The sequence below is a fragment of the Prionailurus bengalensis genome, chromosome B2 (genome assembly GCF_016509475.1).
Source record: "Prionailurus bengalensis isolate Pbe53 chromosome B2, Fcat_Pben_1.1_paternal_pri, whole genome shotgun sequence".
Lineage (NCBI taxonomy): Eukaryota > Metazoa > Chordata > Mammalia > Carnivora > Felidae > Prionailurus > Prionailurus bengalensis.
The window spans coordinates 22,630,610-22,643,169 of NC_057349.1; the positions used below are offsets into that span (position 1 = coordinate 22,630,610).

At 37.3% G+C, this 12,560-nt stretch overlaps 1 pseudogene; it reads left to right on the plus strand.

The window, feature by feature from the left end:
* The first annotated feature begins 7,930 nt into the window (after positions 1-7,930).
* On the plus strand, positions 7,931-8,363 carry LOC122490602 (annotated as a pseudogene).
* The last annotated feature ends 4,197 nt before the right edge of the window (positions 8,364-12,560 follow it).

Below are 12,560 nucleotides of genomic sequence, written 5' to 3' on the forward strand. Positions count from 1 at the left end.
CCTGGAGGGACACCTGGGTAGCTTCGTCAGTTGAGCATCTGACTTTGGCTCAGTTCATGATCTCACAGTTCATGAGTTCAAGTCCCACAAACTACTGTCAGTGCAGAGCCCGCTTTGGATCATTTGTTCCCATCTCTCTCCTCCTCTCCTGCTCACACTCTGTCTATAAAAAATAAACATTTAAAAAAAGATTATTCTGGAGCCCAGCCTCACACCAGGATAGAGAGGAAGAGGGAGAATTCTCTTGTGGTGGCTGCTGTGCTGCCAGCCAAGCTCACTTCCCACCCTTCTCACAAAATAATTGGTGGCATTTGTGACCAGCCTGGCTTCCATATCAGGACTGTCTCAGTACAAGAGCACCATAAACTCTTGAAGATATAATCACATTTTTTCAAAATTACAGTTGGAAAAAATATTTATCTGATAAAATGACACTTCAAACAGATGTATCAGTTGAACTATTTAAAAAATTACACAATCTTGGGGCGCCTGGGTGGCTCAGTCAGTTAAGCGTCCAACTTCGGCTCAGGTCATGATCTCATGGTCCGTGAGTTCGAGCCCCGCGTCGGGCTCTGGGCTGATGGCCCAAAGCATGGAGCCTGCTTCCGATTCTGTGTCTCCCTCTCTCTCTGCCCCTCCCCCATTCATGCTCTGTCTCTCTCTGTCTCAAAAAAAAAAAAATTACACAATCTTTAGGAGCAGGAAGAAAACATGCAGTGTTGAAAGAAGTAGATTCTCTTTCCTGTGTGGCCACAGGACGCTGATGGTCAGGGGAAGCTTTCACCCCTGCTGAAACCAGAGGACAAGAGGGTACCATTAAAATGAAGCAAAAAAGAAAAACTTTAGTAGCAGCATAATGTTTCCTAATTCAACATTAGCCTAATGTCTAAGAAATTGTTGTGAACAATTCATTGAAAGCAAAAAAGCCTCCAATTCTAAAAGTACATAAAAGTAATCTACAATACTTTCAACCTTTCAGAGGCTGTCCTGGGGAAGAAGTCTGAGAAATTATTTAGAACTGAGTTTAAGAAAAATCCACTCATTTGTCTTGTTATTTTTCTTTAAATCTTATTCCAAATGCTTTCTATTTAAATCTTATTCCAGGGTCATGTGGGTGGCTCAGTTGGTTAAGCGTCCAACTCTTGATTTCAGCTCAGGTCATGATTTCACAGTGGTGAGATTGAGCTCCACATCTGGCTTTGTGCTGAAAGTGAAGCTTGCTTGGGATTCTCTCTCTCCCCCTCCCCTGCTCACATGCTTGCTGTCTCTCTCACTCACCCTCTTAAAATAAATAAATAAATAAATAAATAAATAAAAGTAAACAATTTTATCCAAATATGTAAAAGTAGATAATTCTCATTTAATGAATATTTATTTTATTATGGCAATGCTTTATTTTTTAGTTTTTAAAAAAAGTCCTACTTGGTGCAACTAGGTGGCTCAGTCCGTTAAGCATCCGACCTCGGCTCAGGTCATGATCTCACTGCTCCTGAATTCGAGCCCTGCATTGGGCTCTGTGCTGACAGCTCAGAGCCTGGAGCCTGCTTCAGATTCTGTGTCTGCCTCTCTCTCTGACCCACCACTGCTCATTCTCTCTCTCTCTCTCTCTCTCTCTCTCTCTCTCTCTCTCTCAAAAAAAAAATAGCCCTACTTAAAAGATGCACTATGAGCTCAACCATATTTTAACTCTTCATGATAGAAAGCTTGATTGCAGAGGCAGGGTCCCACTAGCAGATCCTTGATGCACTGAGAAACTGTACAACCCACAGTGAATGTGCCCTGCGATCTCACGGTTATATCAGTGACATAAATGTCACATTCCCTTTGATCACTGAAACATGCTGTTTATAATTTTCTTACAACATAGGCATATACTTGTGTCTTCAAATGCAAGGAAGGTTGGATGGAAGAGAAAATGACATCCTCAGAGAATCTATGGTCAGAGGTCTTGAGATCTCCAAGCCAGACCTCACACAAACTTGTGGCCAGAAATCACATTCCCTTAAAGTTGGGGCGCCAGGCTGACTCAGTCAGTAAAGCATGTGACTCTCAAGTACCTTCTGGGTAAAGTCACCTTCCATACAGCATCAAAGATTCCAAGCATACAAAAACTTAAATATTAGAATACTAAACTATGCTCAAACAGTCCCATTTTTGGGGGTAAAATGTGTTTCTGTAGCGATTCATAGAACAAAAGCCTGCCTCTATGAAGACTATACATGGACCAAACATGTTCTGTCATCTTCATTATCCAGACATGATCAGAATCACCAGGGGAGACCATTAGATGCTCAAGCAAAGATGGAGAAAGTATAATATAGCCACACTATATGTGTCTCTATTAGGACATATTGACTGTATGCATCAACAAAATGCAAAGCAGCAAAAAAGGAGAGATACCTCTGTCTTCCATGGAATCAGGCCAGCTTTAGAAAAGAGAACCAAGGGGTGCCTGGGTGGCGCAGTCGGTTAAGCGTTCGACTTCAACCAGGTCACGATCTTGCGGTCCGTGGGTTCGAGCCCCGCGTCAGGCTCTGGGCTGATGGCTCAGAGCCTGGAGTCTGTTTCCGATTCTGTGTCTCCCTCTCTCTCTGCCCCTCCCCCGTTCATGCTCTGTCTCTCTCTGTCCCAAAAATAAATAAACGTTAAAAAAAAGTTTAAAAAATAAAAAGAAAGAAAAGAGAACCAAGATGACAATTCTTAACTTTTGAATATGTGGATGGCAGGATAAAAAGCTCCTGAGTAAGCATAACTGTTCTTAGTAATCATATCAGATACAAATCCATTTTCAATGCTAAAAAATTAATAGTTTCATAAGCAATAGGTGGTGAGGTTATTTATAAGATACAAAATCCAGAAGCCAAACATGAAGATATGGACAAACCTGAGTACTTGAAAATTATAGACTTTTCATAGCAGAAGACATCACAAAGTCAAAAAAGAAAATAATACTTATGGGGAAATATTTGAAATGTGTACAGAAAAGACAAAATTTATATCCAAAGTGCATTTGCCTTAGTGAAGACCAGGTCAGCTGGGCTCTCCTGGAGAATACATCCAAGTGGTAAGGCATTTGGTCTCATGCAATAAATGCCTTCTAATACACACACCTCCTTGAGCCTTCTGATTTCTGCTGTGCTGCTCTGTCAAGGAAGTTCAGGTATCTATAGCTGGATTGATTATACCAGCATTGTGTGCAAGCTTCACAGAGCCACCCCAGTGCATGTCAGCACTGGCTCTGGGACTCCTTCCTAGTATCTTAAATCCCTAGCCACAGGAGTCCCATGGCAGTAAAGTCACCCTCATCGACTTTATTCCACCCTCCCTCATCTACCACTTTCAATACCCACTTCCACTTGTGTATTGCCAGTTCACACTGTTATATATTTTCCAGGTCTTGTAATTCCTTGGGTGAGTGCATTTTTTGCCCTGGAGTAGGGACTATATTTCTTACTGAGGTTGTATGCACCTTGACCCTAATTTATTGTTCTGAAGGCAGTGAGGTGAGGCAGGTCTAAAGGTTGAGAATACTACACCTGCCTTGGATGGGGTTTTTGCAGTCTCTAACATCTTCAAAGGGAGGCTGCATGGGGAGGGAAATGTTTTGGCTGGCCTGGAAGGTTCCAGATAATTCCAGGTTAAATATTATCAGATTCATCTACCCAAATGTCTCATCTCAGGTGAAAGGCACCACTCTTTTCCTATCAAGGTCCTAACTTTCACATTTGAGATTATTCAAGCCTATGCATTCACTCTGGTAGCTCCGATATCCTTAAAATTAAATTCTGGGTCCCATTTTCAGCACATTCTGAAATAAGGTTATTGAATAAAAGGTTCTCTTTAAATATTCAACTGTCTAGTACAGTAATCATTAGCCACAAGTATCTAATGAGGACTTGAAATGTGGTTATTACAAACTGAGATATTCTAGAAGTGTAAAATACATACTTGATTTTGAAAATTTAGTCCAAAAATGTAAAGTAGCTTATTTTATATGTACATGTTGAAATTACAATATTTTGGATACACTGGGTTAAATAAAATATATTACAGAAATAAATTTCACCTGTTTCTATTTTTTAATTTGAGGCTACTAGAAGATATAAAATAACATATGTAGTTCATGTTATATTTCCATCGGACAGAATGATTCCATGGGGGCTCTCAGGCTTTCACAGTGATCCCTGAGTTAAGAATTAGCTAACTGAACTTATTCTTTTCACAAGAACTGTAAAGAAGCACAGAAGTCAGTCCATTTCAATTTTCATTTGTCAAGGTGCATAGAACTTTATGGTACAAAAAGGGAGCCTTAATGTGTAAAAAATTTTTTAAAAATCCTTTATGGGGTGCCTGACTGCTCAGTTGGTGGAGCATGCAACTCTTGATCTCAGTGTTGTGAGTTAGAACCCATGTTGGGTATAGAGATTACTTAAAAATAAAATCTTTTAAAAAATCATTTAGGAGGTTGAGGAATCCAAGATGGAATACAGAATATGACAAAAGAGTCTAACTGTATTACAAATCTATGAAATAATCTCACTGAAGGGAATGGTGCAAAAAGACGTTGATCTCAGTAACTTTGAACTGAGTGGAGTCTGTGAGACTAAAAGCAATAAGAACTCTACATAAACACAGTACTCAGGGTGTTTCCCATGGGAGTACAGGTTAACATTTCTTTCTTTTTTTGAGAGAGAGAGCGAGAGAAAGCGAGAGAGAGTATGAGTAGGAAAGAGGGCAGAAGGAGAGAGAGAGAATCTCAAGCTGGTTCCATGCTCAGCACGGAGCCCAATACAAGGCTCAATCCCATGACCCTGGCACCATGACCGGAGCTAAAATCAAAAGTCAGACACTCAATCAACTGAGCCACCCAGGTGTCCCAAAAGAAAGGTCTAACTTTTTAAAGTAGATCCACTCCCAGTATGGAGCCCACTGTGGGGTTTGAACTCATGACCCTGAGATCAAGATCTGAGCTGAGATCAAGAGTCAGATGCTTGACCAACTGAGCCACCCAGGCACCCCTGCAGGCTGACCATTCTGAGGCCACTATACATATATACTAGAACTGAACAATTAAGTAACTGGGTTAGAGATGGTAGGAGTAATGTTTCTCATTGTTGGAGTGAGAGGTTACAGAGAAGCATGGGGAGGAGGTCAAAAAGATCTATATGGTAATGGATGAGAGTTGTAGACATTAGTATGAACTCACATTTGACTTAATGACTTAGCACAAATGGTTACATAGCCAAATATTTATACATCTGTGCATATGCACATATATTTTATATGTATTTTATTGCTAAATCAGATGAAAGAGCCTGGAAGAATTAACACCTCAGTTGCAGCAAGCACACCAAGTGCTTAGATTTTGGTTTCTAATACCATTCTACAATAAAAGGAACCAGAATTCCTTAAAGAAATAGTTGATTCTAGGACAGGGGTGGAAAATAGATAAGATGATCCTGGAGCATTTGTATGCCAGAAAGCAAAGAAGTGCTCCAATTAAAAAAAAAAAAAAGGCCAACAACTATGGGGTATTTATTTATTTTTTATTTATTTTTTATTTTATTTTATTTTATTTTTTTTATGAAATTTATTGACAAATTGGTTTCCATACAACACCCAGTGTTCATTATGGGGTATTTAAAGGCACACAAGACCCAACTGAAACAGTTCACAGCAGTGAAAGTTTAACAATTTGAGCAATAAAATAAGTAAAGTAGTATTTAACACTGTGAAATCATAAGTTAAATATCAGTGAGTCCTCACTAATGGGGGGGAGAAAGGCTTTCATAAGTGAATAAGTGAACAACAAAATACAAATATTCCATGCAGAAAAATTCCAAATAATTTATGTAGATACCGTCAAAGAGGTCGAGCATAATCCACACTCCTCAAGTGTGGGCTGTGCATAATGGCTTCTTGACAAAGAGGATGAAGGGAAAAGGATACAAAAGGAGTCACTTTATAGTGGAGAAACCTCAAAAACACTACCTCTGCCAGATGATCAAGGTTAACATGGACAGTGATTAAGTCATCATCTTAGTTCAGGCTGCCATAATGAAATACCATAGACCAATGGCTTAAACAACCGAAATTTGTGTCTCAAAGTTCTGGATGTTGGGAAGTCCAAGGTCAAGATTCCAGAAAGGTAGATTTCATTCTGAGGTCTTTTCTCTTACCTTGTAGGTAGCTACTTTCTTACTCAGTGCTCATTTTACTCATTCTTCCTCCCCAAGTGTTTGTGCACAGTTGGGGAGAAAGAAAGAGTAAAATCTCTGGTGCCTCTTTATTAAGACATTAATACTATAATGAGGATCTTTCCCTCTTGATCTCATCTAACCCTAGTTATTTCCCAAAAATCTCATCTCCAAATACTATCACATTGGGAGTTAGGGCTTTGACATATGAGTTTGAAGGGGACACAACATTCAGCCCATTGCATACATGTTGATAGTAAGTGATAAGAATGGCACTTTACCTCCATGGTCTTATTCTCAAAACCTCTTAACTACAGACTAGTCATAAGTAAAACATAAGACAAATCTCAATTTAAGGAGAGTATATAAAACACCTGACCCGTAATCAATCCTCAAACCTGTCACAGTCATCAAAAACAAAGAAAGTCTGAGAAACAGCCATAGCCATGATGATCCAAAGAGCTATAACAACTAAACATAATATGGTATCCTAAATGGGGTTCTAGAACAGCAAAAGAACATGAGGTAAAGACAAAGGAAATCTGAATCAAATATGACCTTTAATAATTATAAGAAATATACCATATCTATATAAGATGTTAACAATAGGAGAAAGTGGGTGTGTGGTATATGGTAATTCTCTGTACTGCCTGAACAATTTTTTCTGTAAATCTGTTCAAAACTAAACATTTCTAAAAGTAAAACTTTGATGAGAATGGAGCTAGAATGTATTATGCTAAGCAAAATAAGTCAATCAGAGAAAGACAAATACTATATGATTTCACTCACATGTGGAATTTAAAAAACAAAACAGGTGAACATATGGGAAGCGGGACAAAAAGAGAAGAGAAAGAAACAAACCACAAAATACCTTTAATGATAGAGAACAAACTGAGGGTTGATGGAGGGAAGAGAGTGGGGGATGGGCTAGTTGGGTGATGGGTACTAAGGAGGGCACTTGTGATGAGCACTGGATGTTGTATGTAAGTGATGAATCACTGAATTCTACCCTTGAAACCAATACTGCACTATATGTTAACTAAAATTTAAATTTATAAAAGGAAAAAAATAAAATAAAAATTTATTAAAAAGAAGACTCTGCTAGAAATTCTTCTACAATTGTTTTTAAGAATAATGATCAATGGGGTACCAGGGTGAGTCAGTTGGTTAAGCATCTGACTCTTGATTTCGGTTCAGGTCATGATCTTGTGGTTCACGGGATCAAGCCCCGAGTTGGGTTCTGTGCTGACAGCACAGAGCCTGCTTGGGATTCTGTCTGTCCCTCTCTCTCTTCCCTTTCCCCCACTTGTGCTCTTTCTCTAAATAAATAAACTTTAAAAAGAATAATGGTTAAAATTAAAAATTTACTGGATTAGTTTAACAACAATATAGATACAGATAAAGAGAGAATTTATGAAATGGAAAATAGAAGGAAATATATAAAATGAGACATGGTAAAACAAAAGGATGGAAATATGAAAGAGTAACCCATAGAACATTTGGGGAAGGGTGGGAGGGCAATATATGTATACTTAGAAAAGAAGCAATAATTGAAGAGATAGTGGCATTAAAACACAGACGTCTTAAGGAGCCCAAGCAGAACAGTTTAAAAATGCATAAGATGGCAGGCTTGCATCGAGTGGCTATCAGGAATGAAAACAGGTATGCCTGGAAAAGCAGTTTCTCTTCAAATCATCTTCTTTCATGCCACTTGATAAGCATCTTGATTCACCATGGCATTAGCATCAGTAAAGTGGGTGATATCAACTATTAACTATCTAGAAACATTTGTTTCCAATTCAAAACAGAGATTTATATTGTGTTTATCATAAATCTACATATTCTCCTCTTCCAGATGACTATAATTGCAAAGTAGAGCTTGCTTTGACATCTGATGGCAGGACAATAGTATGATACCACCCTTCTGTGGACATTCCATATGAACCTATAAAACCTATCCCTCAGCCAGATTCTGTACATAATAATGAAGAAACACATGATCAAGTGCTGAAAACCATATTAGAAGAAAAAAATGAACACTTTGAGCAAGGACCAATGATAGAACAACTTAGCGAAATGTTCTTCACTACTTAGCACCATCAGTATCCTCATAGACTGTATCATAGATTCAGTCATAGGAAACTGGATCCACCAAAAGACAGATGATATTGAGATTTTCAGGAATTAAAAGGATGTTATCTTGTATCTCATTTGCCATATGACAAAATGCAATTATGTTCACTGTTATGTAGCAAGACAATAATAAAATGTTTTTTCAGAAAGAAAGAAAGAAAGAAAGAAAGAAAGAAAGAAAGAAAGAAGAAAGAAAGAAGAAAGAAAGAAAAAAAGAAAGAAAGAAATTCAAACCAAAGCGCATGATGAAAATCCAAAAAACAAAGACAAAGAAAAAAGAAGCTAACACAGCTAGAAAATAAATACTAATGATGATCAAAAGAATAACAGTTAAGAATAATGACTCTCAACAGAAACAAGTCAGCAGGTAATGAGGTATTTATAAAACTCAGAAATAAACTGACAAGCTAGAATTGTATATTGGAGGAAAATATCCTTCAAGAATAAAAGTGAAATAAGGGTGCCTGAATGGCTCAGTCCGTTAAGCATCTGACTTCAGCTCAATTCATGACAATTTGTGGGTTCGAGCCCCACGTCTGGCTCTGTGCTGACAGCTCAGAGCCTCGAGCCTGCTTCAGATTCTGTGTCTCCCTCTCTCTCTCTCCTTTGCCTGCTTGTTCTCTGTCTCTCTCTTTCTCTATCTCTCAAAAATAAACATTAAAAAAAGAATAAAAGTGAAATAAAGCCACTTTCAGACTAACAAAATCTGAAATAATTTGTCATTTGAAGACTTGCACTAAACAAAAATGATCCCAGATGGAAGGTCAGAGGATCTGATCCCAAAAATGATCCCAGGAAGGAATGAAGAACAATGAAAATGGTAAATATGTGGATAAATATGTAGAAAAATATGAATAAATTCTGGATGTATAGAACAATAATAATGTCCTATTAAGTTTTAAACATAAAGAGAATTAAGATGTACAAAAAATAGGGGCGCCTGGGTGGCACAGTCGGTTAAGCGTCCGACTTCAGCCAGGTCACAATCTCGCGGTCCGTGAGTTCGAGCCCCGCGTCAGGCTCTGGGCTGATGGCTCAGAGCCTGGAGCCTGTTTCCGATTCTGTGTCTCCCTCTCTCTCTGCTCTTCCCCCGTTCATGCTCTGTCTCTCTCTGTCCCAAAAATAAATAAAAACATTGAAAAAAAAATTTTTTTAAAAAAGATGTACAAAAATGATGCTACATAAATTGAGATAAGCAGCAATTCAGTTAAAGTTTCAAAAATATTTGTGTTATCAAAGAACAGCATAATTTATATGGGACTTGGATAAATTTAACACACATTTGGTAATTTCTAGGGGATCTAGAACCATAATAAATAGTATATAACTTCCAAGATAATAAAGGGAGGAAATGAAGTAATGAAGCATAATCAATCCAAAAGAAGGCAACAGAGGAGATTAAAAAGGGACATGGCAGAGATGAGATAAATAGAAAATATATAAGGAGATGGTAGATTTAAACCCAAATATATTGGTACTTATACTAACTGTAAATTAACTTAAGGCTCCAATTCAAAAGCAAAGATTGTCAGACTGGACTTTTTCAAAGGATGTGTTGTTTACAAGAGAAGTCTAAAATAAAAGGATACAAGTAATTTGAAAGTAAAAGAATAGAAAAAGATACACATGCAAATATTCTCCTAAAAAATGTTAGATGCTATATTGATATTAGGAAAAGTAGGCTTTAAGGCAAAAAAAAATTTTAATAAAGATAGAAACTTAACAATAATAAAGGTTCAAATTACTAGGAAGATTTTAAAAAATCAGACACCTATTGTAGGTGTCTAATAGCATAGTCTTCTACAAAGCAAAAGCCGACTGAATTAAAAGGAAAAATAAGGGGTGCCTGGGTGGCTCAGTCGGTTTAGCGTTAGACTCTTGGTTTTGACTCAGGTCATGATCTCATGGTTTATGGGTTGGAGCCCCAAATCCAGCTCCACATTGACTGCTTGGGATTCTCTCTCTCCCTCTCTTTCTGCCCTTCCCCTGCTGGTGCTCTCTCTCTTTCTCTCTCTCGTTTTTCTCTCTCAAAATCAATAAATAAACTTTAAAAAAAGGAAAAATAGACAAATTGAAAATCATCACTATTTCCAACAAATCTCTCTTGGCAATGAAAAAAATGAACACATAAAAAGTCACTATGGATATAAAATATTTGAGGAACACAATCAGAAAACTTGGCCTAATGGACATTTACAAAACACTGAAACCAATCACTATTATATATATATATATGTATATATATACACACACACACACACAATTTCTCAAAAAATGATTGAAATCATACAGCATTGTCTCTAACTATGTTGTAGTTCAGCTGTAAATCAATACTCAAAAGGCAACCAGATTATCCCAGTCCTGAGAAGATGCTGAACAAGCAAGACTGTTGGCCCCCAGCTTCAAGGTCAACACTGAGGAAATTAGAGAGAAAACTTGGAGAAACCTTGAGATGACAGGGTTTGTTTTGAACACCTGATGATTAAGTGGTGGCTGTGGCCAGTGGACCAGAAATCCTGACAAGACTGAGGAAGAATAAAACCAAAAAGAAACTATTGGCATTCTAGTCTTGTTTTTCCCTTGCCCTCCCTGAAGGAACAAACATATCTTCCTTCTGTCCCATTGTGACTCAGACTTCTGGTCCAGGTGTCCACTGAAGCAAAGTAAAGGCAGTATAGAGCCCTATACTAGTGAGGAGCTAGAAAAATAAACAGGGACAAACTAACAAAGGATATTCATTTTTCCATCCTTCCACCTCCAAATCCTCAAGGCTGGTAAGTTAAAATCTAAAAGTAATCTCTAATATCCAGATAATTGGAGATCTAAAAAGAGAGAAATAGTTTAAATGGAGAGAAGGAAATGGAGTTAAATTTCCTGGAACTAAAAAACTAGGAAAGAAAGACTTTGGACTGAAAAGGGTTCCAGAGAAGAGCAATGAGGAAAATGTCCAACTAGACATATTTTAGTGAAATTTGAGAATATCAAGGTCAAAGAAAAAATTCTTTTTTTTAATATTAATGTTTATTTATTTTAGAGAGAGACAGAGACAGAGTGCAAACGGGGGAGGGACAGAGAAGGGGGGGGGGACACAACTCAAAGCAGGCTCCAGGCTCCATGCTGTAGGCACAGAGCCCAACATGGGGCTCTAACTCATGAACTGTGACAGCATAACCTGAGCTAAAACCAAGAGTCAGACGCTTAACCAACTAGCGCCACCCAGGCACCCCAGAAAAAATTCTTAAAGTATAAACGTAATGTAGCCTCATGTATGGGAGGTAGATAGACACTAGATTTTCCAACAGCAATACTGGATACAAGCAGACAATGGAGTTACATTTTTAAAGTATTGAAGGAAAAGCCGCACTGTCATTCAAATAAATAAAAAACATTGAAATATACAAAGTATCAAAAGGTATCACTGAGATGCATAGTTAAAAGTGTCTTGGATGAATAATTTAAATAGAGGAAAGATCATGTAAATAATGCTCAAAACATAGGTAAATTAAAGGTTACTTAATTGTGCTATTTTAAAACTAACAAAACAAAAGCTAAGACTAAAGTAAAAGAAAATAATGCATCCATTTTAATCAAAAATCAAAATTCTATTTTTAAAGCCTATATAGTATCTAAATGTATAACTGTAAAATTCTTAGAAAGAGCATAACAGAAATTCTTTGTGACCTAGGGTTCAGTGAATAGTTCTTGTACATAATCCCAAAACCATTATCCATAAAAGCAAAAACAAAAACAAAAACAAGATAAATTATATTTCATGGAAATTTAAAACTTTTGTTTACAAAACAAAAGTTATTTTTATCCAGAGGATAAAAATAAAAGGCACCAAGTGGAAAAAAATATTTGCAAATCACAAATTTAACAAAGGATTCATATCCAAAAAAATTCATATGCAAAGAAATCTCTAAACTTAACAGCAGGAAAACAAGCAATCCAAGGAGAAAATGAGAAAGTGACTTGAACAGACACTTCATCAAATAAGAAATGGGCATGGCAAAGAAACACATGAAAACATGTTCACCATCACTAGACATGAGGAGAATGCAAATGGAAAGCTGATGATATATCACTACACATCTATCAGAACAGCTAAAAGTAAAAGGACCCATGACACCAAATGTTGGTAAGGATGCAAAGAAACAGGATCTTTCACACATGCTACTGAGGATGTAAAATAGTACAGCAGTACAGTACTTGAAATCAGTCTGGCCATTT